This window comes from Chaetodon trifascialis, chromosome 12, assembly GCF_039877785.1.
Source record: "Chaetodon trifascialis isolate fChaTrf1 chromosome 12, fChaTrf1.hap1, whole genome shotgun sequence".
Lineage (NCBI taxonomy): Eukaryota > Metazoa > Chordata > Actinopteri > Chaetodontiformes > Chaetodontidae > Chaetodon > Chaetodon trifascialis.
This window is the reverse complement of record NC_092067.1, coordinates 11,740,441-11,755,351: the sequence shown is the minus strand read 5'-3', so window position 1 is coordinate 11,755,351 and position 14,911 is coordinate 11,740,441.

Genomic DNA, 14,911 nt, shown 5'->3' with positions numbered 1-14,911 from the left:
TGCAATTAAAGTGGAAGTGATAGGTAATATGTATGATCACTGGCTGCACTGCACACACATACACCTAATGGTTGCACCATCACATGAATATGTAATGAATCTACACTGAAATTAGAAGGATGGAGTTTTATATCGTTTTACTGTCTCCTTCCTCATATTTCTCACTTTCAACCCTCCTCCCCCGTCCTCTCTCCTCATCTCCCTTGCTTCTATTGGTCCGAGGCTTGCACCTCTGAAATATTTAACATTTCAGAATGATCTGCGTCCATCTTCCTCTTTTGCAGGGAATCAGACAGCTTCGCTTCAACCCAGACTCTGCATGTATAGAAAAAAAGCTCTTCTCGTCTTCATATAGATTCAGCGTGTATTTCTCCCAGCATGTTTGAGCTGGTGGTGGGTGGAGATCACAGAAGTAGTATGTAGTAGAGTAAAATATTCTGTCTGCTTACACATTCATCAGTCAGAGGCTGGTTGTGTGGGTAGTGTCTAGAGGAGTAGTGGAGTGGTTTTGGCAACCGCGGGGGTGGGAGAATGTGAGGAGGTGGACTGATTGCCAGAGAACACAGGAAACGTCCTCCTCAGGCACTGGACACCCCCTGTGGGACAGACAACAACGAGTGTCTGCATCCTGAATGAACAACACTGGTACATAACATCTTCACACCGAGCCTTCACCGCTGTAGCAAAGTATCCATTTAAGGTTTAGAGAAAAGGCTGTTCATCTTTCTTTCCTGCAAATCTGTGCAGAGTTCCAAATCTTTCACCTTCTTCACGCCAATAAATGACATTTTTTTCAGTAAATTAGATTTTTTATTTTGTTAAGCTTTAGTTCAACATACTGAAATCTGAATGAATCCACCCACAGACACCAAAACCAACACTATACAACGAGTGTGGTGATATTCAACATTTTCCCTATTGACAACAAATTCAGTGATGAGTCCAACACCAACAATTGATGTAAAATATATTTGTGCAGCTGAAGCCTGATATATCTTATTTCTCTGTGCCATAGCGCTCTATTGTTGTCCAGAAACCTCTATGAATATATAATCGAGCCACAACATTGCACCGGGTGACATGCTCCTCTGTTATTATGAACATGGGCGCTGTAGTTTATTTTGAATCAATCTCACATAATATGTACACACAGGATTGATGTTGCAAATGCTCATTTGAGCACTAAATGTGTGTTAATCAGCAACTGAAAATAGTCTTAGCAGAAGCTTTATTTACCCTTGTTTAAGCAAAATTATTTAACCTTTAAAAAATCAAACTATAGGTATGGCCCATTTTTAAAAAGGTTATAGCTTCATTAGGAGTAAACAGGCTTTGGGCTGAAAACCACAGGCAGAGTAGGAAAATATTTAAAGCTGGACTAAAGCATTGGTGGTTTATGTCTTTTCATCAGATTTATTGTCAGTTACAAAAATGTCAGCTTCATCCTTATAGACACTTTGTTCAACACACCACACTTTACTTTTTAAACACATTACACATCCAGCAGTGTGGCAAATAGGAACTGGGTATATAGAAGCATTAAGACCCTGATCATTAACTCAATAATGAGTCCTTGGTTTAATTTAGATGACCATAATTGATTAAGTCGGGTCCTAATTGTGCATATATTAAGCACAATTCCAGGTTTCAGATATAATGATTTTGTTAGAGAATTAAGAGAGGAGTGCACTGAACAATGAATTCCACATCTGAGGGTTTGATTTGAGGGGGCAGGGAGCTGGGGGGCTATGGCACTGGGGTTTTCCTCCTGAAGCTACTGCAGTACTGAAAATGTCTGTCACCGTTCAGTGTGACTGACGCTGCAGCAGAGCTCTTCATTTACATACATTTACATACCAACATGTCACTTTTTCCATTCTCTGTTTAATGGGGTTTCAAGATGGCGACAGTGGGGACTGGTTAATGAATATAGGTACAAACATTGTGTTCATGTGCATGAACACATGAGTATTTATGTATGTTTGTATAGTATATGCTCATGTGTATGTGGGTGCTAGAAAGTATATTTGCACATACAATACAGTGTACAATGTATGTATGTGATTAGTAGGTCTAGAAAAAAGATATGAAAGCAAGTTAAATCTGCATGAATTTGCTGAAGATGTTCTGGTGAGACGAATTGTATATGACATTAAAATCAAACAAGAATAATCAATAGACCGATAGCAGTGGAAATTCTCTGTATGAAAGAAGGTAAAACCTCCAAAAACATGGTACAGAAGAGTGGCATTTGCTCAATGCATGACTGCCCTTGTGTACAGAATAAATTATACATTGAAAGGATATATAGGGGAGAGTAATTAGATATGCATTTGCATTTGGAGGCCTTTGGGATCTGAGAAATCGTGGTCGTGCAGGTTGTGGCCTCATGAGATGGGCCCTGACAGTGGTAGTGTGTGGGAGGAGCTTTGATGTGCAGGAAATTGGGTGTTGGACGATCAGAGCTTTCATGTGTGACGGTACTGAAATAGGAGGATTTACCACTGCTTTCACTGGCTACACTTGTCTTCATCAGCACCAATGCCTTTTCCTTAGTTACACGCTGTCAACCTTTAATAAATACAGACTAGACACAGCGTGCATCTGTCAGCATCAATTCAGATCATTTGGGAACTTTCAGTCAGTAAAGGCTCACAGCTAATAATCAGGCCTCACATGCACCGGCATCAACAAAGCTGAGCAGGAGTCTTGCTTCACAAAATAATATGATCCTCTAATTAAGATGAAAGATTCAGACCTCTCTTCCACACATCCTCTTGTACCATAGAAAAATTAAGAAATGATTATGATTATAAGCCTTACCTCTTAATATGTCCACAAGTGGTGCTGCAAATCATAGAAGACCTGTTGACAGAGACTGTGATGAAAGGCAGAAGTGGACACGAGAGAGGACAAACAGATGGACATAAAGGAACAAACATTTGGCAGCAGGCAGAGGCAAAAAGAAATATGTGAGCACAAAAATACTCAAAAAAAGATTCATTAATTGCAAGCATGCAATTCAATAATTGCACACTTACAGCAGCCTAGCATTACAAGCAAGGTCAAGCAGCATACTGTACCATTAGCTAAGGTCACAGTTTACATTAAAGCCCTGGTCAGGACTGACACGTTCACTGTGTTGAGGACAGAAGCTGCTCTGCGGTCTGGTGGTACAGCAGTGAACACTTCTGTATTGCTTGCCAGACGTCAGCAAGGCGAACAGGCTGTGCACCTCACCTCACTAATATCAGTGATGCTCACTAGATGGACACAATTTACAAAGTTTAGTTTTAGTTTAGCTCTCTAACAGGATTTAGGTTGTTTGAAACAGAAGTGTCCTTCTTCTTATTTGGTTTTGCGGACATTCTACAGTATGGTATCCAGACAAATAGGTTGATAAAAAACAGAAGACATATTTCCTTCTAAAACTGCGCTATAATATGACAGATTACTAGCCATTCCATGCATTATTTTTCCCATGAACACCTTCCTTAGTCTGCCTCTGATTGGCTGTGACTGTGACTTTTCTTTCTGACCCTGACCGTCAAACCAACCATCTAACCCCTAAACCTAACCAAGCTATGAACACTAGCAAATCAGTGGGAGACTGAGCAGGTTTTTTCTGTTTTTTGGACAAATAGGGTTTCAGAATAATGGGCTGTGGGAACAATGGGCAGTCCCCATCCAGCTCAACTCCCCATTGCAAGAACAATAAAGAAAGAAGAAAGAAAGAAATCCTTCATTAGTCACAATTTTTACACAACATACAGAGTTAGGGGGGGAAACTGCACACGCCATGAATATGTGAAATTATTTCTCCACTTTTAACCCATTCTGGTCGACCTTCCTCCGCAGCAGACCAGGAGCGGTGGGCTGCCAGCCGACCGGCTCCGGGGGACCAGTTCCTCTGTCGTCGCCATTGGTCAGGTGGTGATCTTCTTGCATGTTTTTAGTGGGTGTTTTTAAGGAGGATACCCCAGGTGAACACGGGGAGAACATGCAAACTCCACACAGAAAGGCCCTTTTTCCTTTTTTTTTTTTTTTTTTGCAGCAGGCACCGAAGGCATGGTGGAGGACATGCTACCAGCGCCCACAGCAGGAATCGAACCGGGACCTTCTAGCTGTGAGGCGACAGTGTTACCACCGTGCCACCATACTATACTGAACTTTATTTAGACTAACTAAAGGAGGCTAACTTTTGCCCTAGGTCAGCTTTAGTCTCAGTTTCATACATCATCATATCTTTAAGCTCAGTGTGGCTAGCATGCACAAGAGCCATCTGCGTCCCATCTTCAAGCTTTGTGAAGGCACTACAAGGGAACTACATGGCCTGATATCTGCTTCAGTGTCCCCATTTTACAAAGAAGCAGCTGGAAACATCAGAAAAGTCAGCAGGAAACAGCTTTTAACCATCTCACGTAATTAATGTTAATTAGCTTGCTTGCTACAGCAGATCATATTTGCCACTGGCAGTCATGACTTCAGCCAACAAATTCAAGGGTGGTTGACTGAAAAATGAGAGGTCTGCTATTGTTTACGTCAGAATGAAATGAAAGATCTGTTATTTAAAAAGACAACAGAGGAGAAAAATTTTGCATATCGATGGATGGGTAGGTGGATAGAAGATCATGGGTTGACTCTTTTGTTTCATTTTAAAATTTACCAAACATTTCTATCTACCATCACTAGCCTTGTCAACTGCATATGTGCATTACTATAATGGAAAACTTAGAAGACGTGGCAACAGTAATCAAGGGGATGGGGCTAAGCAAGGGATCAGTTTAATGAATTTTGAAGAAGCGTGTCACTGGCTTTACATCCAAAAGTGATGTGTAGTGTTTGTAGTGTCACATTTGTGTGAATGTGCATATTATTGTTTGCAAAAAGCCACCATAACCCAAACAATGGTCTTCTTTAAGAGGACGTGTTGGAGAGAGTGAAATGAGAAGGGTGACTGGGTCAGTGAGTAAGTCAAATGCTGGCAAGTCTTGTTGTTACCACTATGTTGCTTTACATAACAGTTTGTCACCTGATAGAGGAGCAGAGCAGTCATTGATGGAGACTGTAAACATGGAAGTTTCCAGAGCGTGCGTAAAAGGCCAAAGGCATCCCTTATCTCTCTGGAGGGGCTCACAGTTACAGTTCACTCATTTATAGCTTTCCCCTCATTGCCCATGACGACGGAAAAGCCTCACAGATATAAAAGGTAACCAAGAAAGGCAAAGTCTTTAGAGCTCTGTTACATCCTTCACACATGCTGTCGCCACAGGGCTCCATGTAAGTGACTGTGTGTTTAATCTGGAGTCTCCTGAGACACTGAAGGACAGCCACACTCTGTAATACTGTTGAGCCAGCATGTGTTGCCATGGTGTAAGCACATTTTCTGACGTGTTCAGACCACTGCTGAAAAACAACTAACTCCCATGAGGGTCCCCCCGACAACAACTGTGTGACAGCATTTGTGTCTGTGAGCTTGTGTGTACATGCGCATGTGTTTTTGTTGATGCAGGTGTTACCCTGGCCTTCGCACAAAGGCTAATGGAAGGGACCATTAACACCACAACAACCCTAATAGTACTGTAAATATATGGTCTGCTGGTGCGATGATAGCTTTGTTCAATAATTCAGCAGCAGCTGAGAAAATCAACAATCCTGTTTTCTGGAAGAGCAAACAACATTGTGGACAATGTCATCAGATAAGCAGGGACACAACTCACATAGGGCACAACAGACTGTGTGCTGTATACATAACTCTACTCAGAAGTTCACCGCAGCCCACAATGCAGAGTACAACATAAGTGAAATGGTTGTATTTTACCCACTTTTTTGGTCTTTTTTCCCATCAACAACCTCACTATCCACTTAGCTGCTGAGTATTCTTGGCATTAGTAGATGTAGCTGGCTAGCTTCATCATGCGTGGCCCTTTCATCTGTTGTAATTGGGCTTCTTTTAGTGCTAGCACATTTGTTAATGGTGCTTGAGGTAAGTGATGACTTCACTCAGCATGTAAATGAAGCAGTCGGAGAGAGATTCCTGCATGTAGCTTGTAATATTAACTGAGGTAATTTAGCATGAAACATGGTAAAAGGTTATTTACTAAGTATGATATGCTTTTATACATTTGTCTGCAGTATAAATTGGAGTGTAAGGTATGGTGTAGTCTTTTAAACACAGCCAATGCATACTGTGCAGTGAGCCGAGAGCTCTCCCCCAACCTTTTACATGATGAAGTGACATTAAGACAGATGGCAGTGTCATGCATAATCAATTGTGCATTTCTTCTCAACATATAGTTTAGTAATCATCAAGAAAGTGCTGCCATTAGTTTGGTTCATCATGATGGAAATACTGGTCATGGATGAGATATTTCAGTCCTCCACATTTGTGCTTACACTACAATACCGCTCATTTTCAACCAAACATGTGTGTTCTTTATTGACATATCGGGTTAATTACAAGAAGAGAAAGTTGTGTCCTACTGAAAATGTAATTCTAAGTATGAGTCTTCACACCCTTAGCTGCTAATGTTCACACAACACCCACAAGCCTCCTCTCGCACTCGGGAAGAACAGTACCTAATCACTATTCCTCACTGGTGTGAACAGTGGACAGAGCTTACCTTTTCTCTCTGTGGTTTAACACTGCAAACATCAACTGCATGTATAACCAAAGAATAAGGATACATACATCCAGACCCCTGTGCTGCTCTCCCTGTCTGAAAGGCACTTGTCAAAGAGCAGCTGCTCTGTGCAGATAAATTAATTCATGAAATTCTAGATTTAAGCCATGCACTGCCTTCTCCACATATTATTTGATTTCTGCATGTGTAGTTAAGACAGACAAGATGTCAAACCAGGTTGCAGCGGAATGGGATGTAATCTTACACGGTGGATTTTGTGACCTGTTTGCCCTCTCTCGTCCGTCTGGCAGCTACGCCTCCACTTCTATGGACGGTTTCTATGGCTCCCTTTTTGTCTGACTTCCACTCACACCATGTCCCATCTTCATTCTCAGTTTTCAGTACTAGACATGGACGGTCAATGAATGCCAACCATCTGATCGTACTAACGGTCCAGAAGGGCCGGGCAGACCCTCTTGTTCTGATTGCCAGTCATTTTACCACAATAGCTGTCCTAGAAGCTTTGCTTCTTCCTGCTACATCTTAAAATCTGAGCTACCTGTGAGTAGCTTCTTTGATATTCAAAACTATAGTTCCACATTTTGGAAATGTGCTTATTCGCTTTATTGCCAAGAGTTAGATGAGAAGATTAATGCCACTTTAATAGCTGGCTGTTACATCTGAAGCTAAAGCCAGCAGCCAGTTAGCTTATCTGAGGAGGGAAAAATGGCAGATCAGATTGTGTTCTGGTTGCCTAGCAACCTCAAAATAAGGAGGACTTTAAGAAGCCCCTGCTAAAACCCACAATAAACCACAACAGGTTTTCACTTTCAGAAATGGTTTATTAGTGAGCTTTAAAGGTGCTGGTAGGTGGGTTTTTTTTTTGTTTTTTTTTTCACCTTTGGACAGAACCAGGCAAGCTGTTCCCTGTCTCCAGTCTTTATGCTAAGCTAAACTAACTGTCTACTGACTTTAGCCTTATATTTAATGGACAGACATGAAAGTGGTATTGATCTTTGATGTCAAATTATGGTTTTAGGAGTAAATATGACTGGGTTTCACTCTCTGATCTGAGCACAGTTTCATGTAGGAGGACTTATAGATATAAAGTGTTTGGTTCAGAAACCTGGTTTCAGGTTTCAGGTTTTACAGTTTTAGTCGGTTGGTGACTTTGTTTTTTCTTGTCCCAGCTCTCATTTATCTTGGTTTAGCTGGGTCTGTATATAGCTGGTTCTCTCATGTCCTCAATGTTTATGTTTGTTATGACTTGTTCACTGTCAAACTGGATCATCCCCTTAATAGTTCATACTGTAAGCATAGCACATATACGATGTATGGCCTCTTACTTATGTCATGACTAATATAGCTGATTTGAAACTAGAGCGTTGGAACCTTTAGGGAGTTAATCATGTTATTTAAAAAAAGTTCTGACAATTAGTTGAATGGTCAACTTATTAAACCTTGTGGATAACTCAATTCATCCAACTATTGCCTTGACATTAGATGCTGCCAAAGCCTTTGATTGTGTGGAAGGGATTTACCTCTTTGAAACATCTGGAGAGTTCAGCTTTGAACAAAACTTTATTACATGGAACACTATATGACAGCCTTTATGCTTGCATTTGAACAAATGGCCTCTTATCTGTCTCATCCAGTCCCACAGACCTACATTTTGTTGGCTCCCAAAAGGTGTCAAATACCAGGGCGTTCAGATTACACCTGATTGCAAGGCTATGGTTGGAGACAATATTAAGCCAGTACTTCACAAAAATGAAAGTTGATTTGGTAGATGGACCCACATTCAGTTTTTGCTACGGGGTAAAATACATGCTATTAAAATGATGGCTGCTGTGATTTATGACATCCTGCCTAATATCTCTGATTCCTAGAGATTTTTTTTAATTCTCTAGATACTCACAGCATCGTTTAGGGATAAAGATACTACAAGTTTATATAAATGGGGTGGGGGTTCTCTCTTCCAAATTCTATATGGTACTATTGGGCTACCAATGTTCAGTATGAAAAAAATGGATAAAAGTTGAGCTAATAGTTAAGCCAAACTAGTTCCAGATACAGACTCAATGTAATGGGTTATTGGCACAAAAGATAGATCACCCTGTTTTTTATAATGCTAAATGGCTATAGAATAAATGGCAGACAGTTGGCCATTGGGATGTTCAATTGGGTGATCCTTTGATCAAGGTCAAAAAGCAATGAGTAAGAGACATAACTTTGGACATACAGTATCTCCAGAGAACTGGAAATCATGTTTCAGTATCAGTACAATGCACAAAGAAATGGGCAACAGGTTCATGCAAGTGAAAGTAATACACAGATGGCATCAGACACCACAACATAAGTGGGAACTGATACCACTAGAGATGTGAACAGAATGGTGCCTCTATCCTACATACATTTTGGACATGTCCACCATTATTTATTTTTGAAGTCCGGAAGACAAAGTTCCAAATCTCTGCAAAACTGTATTTCAGTATTTCAGCTCTAATAGTATTTGAGCTATTAGAGGAAAAGCGCCGACCCTCTTATGGAGAATGGACTACAACAATGGTGCATGCAGGCTGCAGGTGAGGGGGTGACATGCTTCATCATTATGTGTCCTTTCATTGGCTGCCTATATGTAACTTAGAGGTCAATTAGGTAATCCAGTGTAAACAAAGAACTGCGGTGCTTAACCCTGGTGAGGATGCCAGTGTGTGTGTGTGTGTGTGTGTGTGTGTGTGTGTGTGTGTGTGTGTGTGTGTGTGTGTGTGTGTGAGAGAGAGAGAGAGAGAGAGAGAGAGAGAGAGAGAGAGAGAGAGAAAGAGAGAGAGAGTTGTATATCTATATGGGTATATTTCTGATTGATCTCCAACCAACTGAAGAATTCAGTGACTGTCTTTGTTCATGTGTTTAAACTTTCAATAAAAAGAAAAATGTGCGTTAAAAGAAGAAGTATGACAGTTTGTTGTTGTTTGCTGTCAGTTCTGATAAGATTTTTCTCTTACAAGACTGATTCTCTTTTGTTTTGGTGTTTCTCCCTGCTGGAGATAAACCAGTGCCTCTTTATTGGCATCTTCTTCCTGTCGAGGTCTCATCAGAGTTTGGAGAACCCATTGAAAAACAAGAGGCTGAATGAGAGAAAATATCGGCTGATACCCACAGTGTTGATTGTACAGCACCGTTTAATGTGTAGATAATAGTGCAGGGGAACAGGACAGTGCTGATTTGCCTACAAATCAAAAGGAAGGTAGTGAGAGAAGTGAAAAAATAGTTATTTTAAAGACTGAGAGAGATATACTTGTGAAGAATAAAGAGAAAAGACAGATTGAGAGTTATACTGGAAGTCCTCCCACAAATTAACTCCCACTCTTCCTCTCGTGCCCACGCACTCTCTGTTACTGTGACGTCCACTCTTCCTTTTTACTCCTCCGCTAGCTGTGGAGGCGTTCTGTTCTCCTCTCATTCATACACTGCCACACTATTTCCACCTTTGTGAGTGGACGCTGTGCACTGAGTTTGCACTCAGTTGAAATTTCTGTGCAGGAAGAGGAGACGGAGGAGGAGGAGGAGGTGGAGGAAGCGCCATGTTTGGCTTCATCCGAGCACATCAGATTTCCGATCCTGCTGAGATCGTGATCAGACCTCACACGAGAGCCAAGCTCTACAGATGGAATTATGTCATCTTTGTACATGGGAAAGTGAGGCAAAGGCGTGACACAGTCATATTCTCCAATCACAACAGCCTCTCTAATTACAAAAATACTACAATTTTATTATCTAACTAAAAAGGGTGTTTTCATATTGTATACGTATCACACCACCGTGAGTCTACTTCAACTGTAGCCTTCTCCAATAAGCAGTGTGTTCCTAACCTGAACACTGCATTGACAAAGCTCAGGTTAAGTTTGATTCTCACTTACACAGTACCAGCCTATGAGATTGTTCATCTGTGTGTCCGATTTAGGGGATCTATTGGCAGAATTGGGCCATAATATTCAGAATGCTTTCATGAGTGTATAATCAGCTGGAAATAAGAATCACTGTGTTTTTGTTACCTAAGAATGAGCTCTTTATATCGACAGAGGGGGTCCTCTCCACAGGGGCTGTAGCAGCTCAGAGCAGACAAACCAAACACTGGCTCTGGAAAGTGCCCTTCACATTTTTAGCTGTACTTTCTCCTAAAGCAAGGGGCGTTCAGTTTGTTGCAATGTGTATCCTCACTGCTAGATGCCACTAAATCCTACAAACTGGTCCATTAAAAACAGAGAAAAGAAAAGTCATTTTGACACTGATGACTGATGCACTTGATTTAAATGCTAATGATTCTTCATGAGCTCCATTTTTTATTGAACGTGAATGTGCTTCACACTCAAAACAAACATTTTTTTTTTGTAATATGCAGCACTGACGTTTTGTCAAAGCTGTATTTTTTTATTCTTATTATGTTCTTATGTTTATGGTATTTTTATATTTCTGAGACCATTTGTCTGAATGGTGAAAAAATAGAAAAACCGTAAACCTAAAACTCAATAAAGAAAATAAATGCAAGAGAATACATGTGTGATCTGAGCACTATTCTCTTCCTAGAAGCCTTGACCACAGGGTCAAACTCATTACCATGCCAAAACTGACAGACTAATGAATTTGTTGCACTGCACTGCAGTCACCATTCAAGACCACATTATCACAGAGTGTTTCTTCAGTGCAATGAAGCTCCAGTAATAGCTGCTCACAGTGAGGTCTATGTATCCATTCACCTCCACTGTACTTGATAACATTTTTTTATCATTTGGGTAAAACAGATTAGGTGTTGTTGAAGATGCTTGATAGAGTTTGTTGGGGGTAATAGGTGCTGTGGATAAAATATCTGAGGGTGGCCTGTCTCTACATAAACCTCTACCTATCACTGTAACTCAGTTCCACAGAGAGGAAGACCTAGAATATTAAAGGGTCCACCGTCGACCTATAGGGTTGTACCATGTCCAGTCAGGGAGAGACCTCAATACATGATCCTCCACTCATAAACCAGCTGGTGGGGAGCCCATTTCAAAGGTGCTGCTATGGCCTATGTGTCAGAGCTAATAATGGAGCTGCAGGAGGATGGAAACAGCAGTCAGCCAGTAACGGAAGAGGTAAAGTGAAGGTGTACAGCTACATTTTATCTTTTATTTTTCTGTGGTTTGTATTTACCTCTTCCCCAGCTGAAGTACTGATGCACAACAACAAAAGGAATAAAAATGCTAGACATTAAGCATTAAAACTATGCATTATAATTAAGCAATATAATACACCAGCATATAATTAGTGATATAATTATCTTGAAGCCTGTCTAACATGATGTAAAAGCAGCAGTATGTGTCCACATGCTGAGACTGAATGCATTTGAAAAAATAACTGGAGCATTGTTTTCAGGACAGTCGTAGGACAATAGGCTGTTTTGCTGTTTATCAAATGGTGATAGGAAGGAAAAAGTCAAATTAAACTGGTATTATTCTTCAAATTAATAACTAAAAGGTCTGATGTGTTGTGCTCATTTATCTAAGTCATGGTACCAGACAATAGGTGCAATCAGTAGCCAGGAAGCTACCAGAGGAGCACATGTCCCAGCACGTCCAGCATGTGCAGAAACCATAAAAGCACCTATTATTACGTGGTATCTTTTAGAACCATTTACTTTAAACCTTGAATCTGTAATAATGTCAGGTCACATCAAAATGACTCTAAACCAGAGAAATTAAAGAAAAGTATGAAGAAAAAAGTTGTGTGTCTGATGAGACACTTGGCACCTTTGACAGGTCAACAGTACAAGGTTATTTTATATCTATACAACAATGTAGATGTCTAATACCTGCACTCTTGCTTTTTCTAAGGTTATTCGTTTAACTTTTCCAGATTGCTGAAAATATACATGTTCAAGATCAGCAAAGAAGTGAAACATTGCAAACACCACTTTACATGAGTGTATAGTCATTAAATACCAGGGCAATCTCTCAGTTCTTCATCTCTTCACTCAAACAGAATCATGGTTGCTGAAGTCACAAAAACATTGCAGGACAGACTGAGGGTTGAAATGCTCCCCTCTACTGTACTTAAGTCGGACACCAGGCCTGATCAATAGCTGTTAATAATATGGACATTCTGGCTGACTCAAGGAAACCTTTTTAACTATATGCATATTGTTAACTGTCTGAGCACCTATTGAAATATTTGCCCGTCCGCTCACATTGTTGTTTTCACACGAGTTGCTTGATTAGACCTCTTCTGAAAATACAGTCACATCGGATTTCACTCTGCATTCGTCATAGTCACTTTCAATTATAAACCGAACCCAATTTGTTTGCTTTGCACTAAATTCAATCATCTCTATTGTCTATTTTACTCTAAATGGGACCATAATTTATAACATGAACATCATGCTGTATTGAAGAAGACTTGGAACTAACGATCAAGACCATAAACTAGGAAATAAAATAAAATAGGAAACTGTTTACTGAGGTAATAAATCAAATGGGAAGTAGGGTTATTTTCTCATGTGCTTATATACACTCTGACTTCTTTTTGCAACCAGTGGAGTCGGTCCCTGCTGGCCATTAGAAAGAATGCAGGTTTAAGACACCTGTGTGGATGTGCAGACCGGTTAATAAAGAGCAGATAAAACCAAGTTTATGAAGTGTCAAGTGTTTTGTTCCAATCTATGATAGCACCTGTAGCAAGAAAAAGAAATGTGACTTATGTGACTGGCTGAGATGTGGATTTACATTAACATCAGAAATCTGCTCACCATGTCAACGTCCTTTCACCGCTTTGTGAGTTTCATCAAGGAGGAGAATGAAGCAAGGGGTACATACTGAGTACTTCTCATCTTGTGTATAAGAAAGTAAATCTTTTCCACTAAAGCACTCACTGTATTTACTCCCCAGACCAATGCAAAAAAGCGCATCCCTCTCTTACAATTGTGTGTGCGCATGTTCGTTGTTTGCCCTGCATGGCCTCTGTTATGTTTTGTGTTGCGTGCTATGTTGCAAGATAATCTGTATTTGGCCCGACTGAGGTCAAGGGGGTGTTGCAGAGGTGGCGGCCTCTGAGCTTGATCCACTCAGGAGAAAGGTCAGGGTCAGACTAACCTCCTGACACTGTATTGTAAACACATTCTGGAAAACATAGCATATTAAGTTACAGGAACTTAGACAAGCCCTCATTATCACTTTGACATACATTAATGAACCCCATCAGCCAATTTCAGCAAGGATCAAGGCCAGTTACTAATTGAAATGCAATTTGTTCATCGCACCCAACCTCATATGAGTAAAAAAATCACAAATTGTCACTATAAATATCATTATATGATCAATTCGCAGGCAGTCAGTTTCTCTTGGCAACATTATGGACATATTATTGCACTGAAGTTTTAACAGGATAATCCCCAGCCCTCTGAAGGTGATTGTAACTCTCATCATAAGTCGGCTGTCAACTTAGCAGTGTTAGCAAACAACCAATAGGATTAAACCCTTAAAGTGGTTTAAATTTCGAATTCCAAAGCCCCTGAGCAAGGCTGAGCATTGGCCCCAACCACATGGCATTGATGTTGTGTGGGTATTTTTGAAATACAGTGATTTATGTGCTCTATCTATTGAGTTTGATCACTTTCTGTATGATGTCATATATACTGGACCTACATTTCAGTAATGATCACATGCTTTCTTAACACTGTTTTCTGCAGATGCTTTAGTGTTCACAGCAATAATCAGCATGATGTTAATGTTCACTGAGGAAAAGTTGTTGATGATGAGACCTCTCTTTGTTGGAATGCTGCTATGAACCAGCTGTGAGTTGCTTTTTCACCACTGGAATTTGTATGTCCAGCTAAATACAGTACTTGCACCGGTCAAAGCGTTGTAATTATTTAATAGCTGTTAAATTGATTTACTGCCAAGAAACTGTTCCCTTAATTTACTGCCCTATGTGTTCTCTTTAATCAAAGAATTTAATTTCAGTATTAGATCTCAGTACATTTAAAACTCAAGTGATTCAATCTTCAAAATAATTTGAGACATAACCTTCTACAAAATTGACCGGCATATGTGTTAGACAGCAGTAACAACAGACAACAACTGAATCCAAGTTTTGTATCATTAATTTGGAGAAATGCAGCTTTAAAATTGGTTTACATTTTCAATGGCTGCTTGAGGAAAACTAAAATGTGGCACATAACAAATACTGATTGGGCTCTTTATGTAGATGTGCCAACTGCCTGCTGTGTCACAGGTTAAGCTTTATATAAGCAGAGG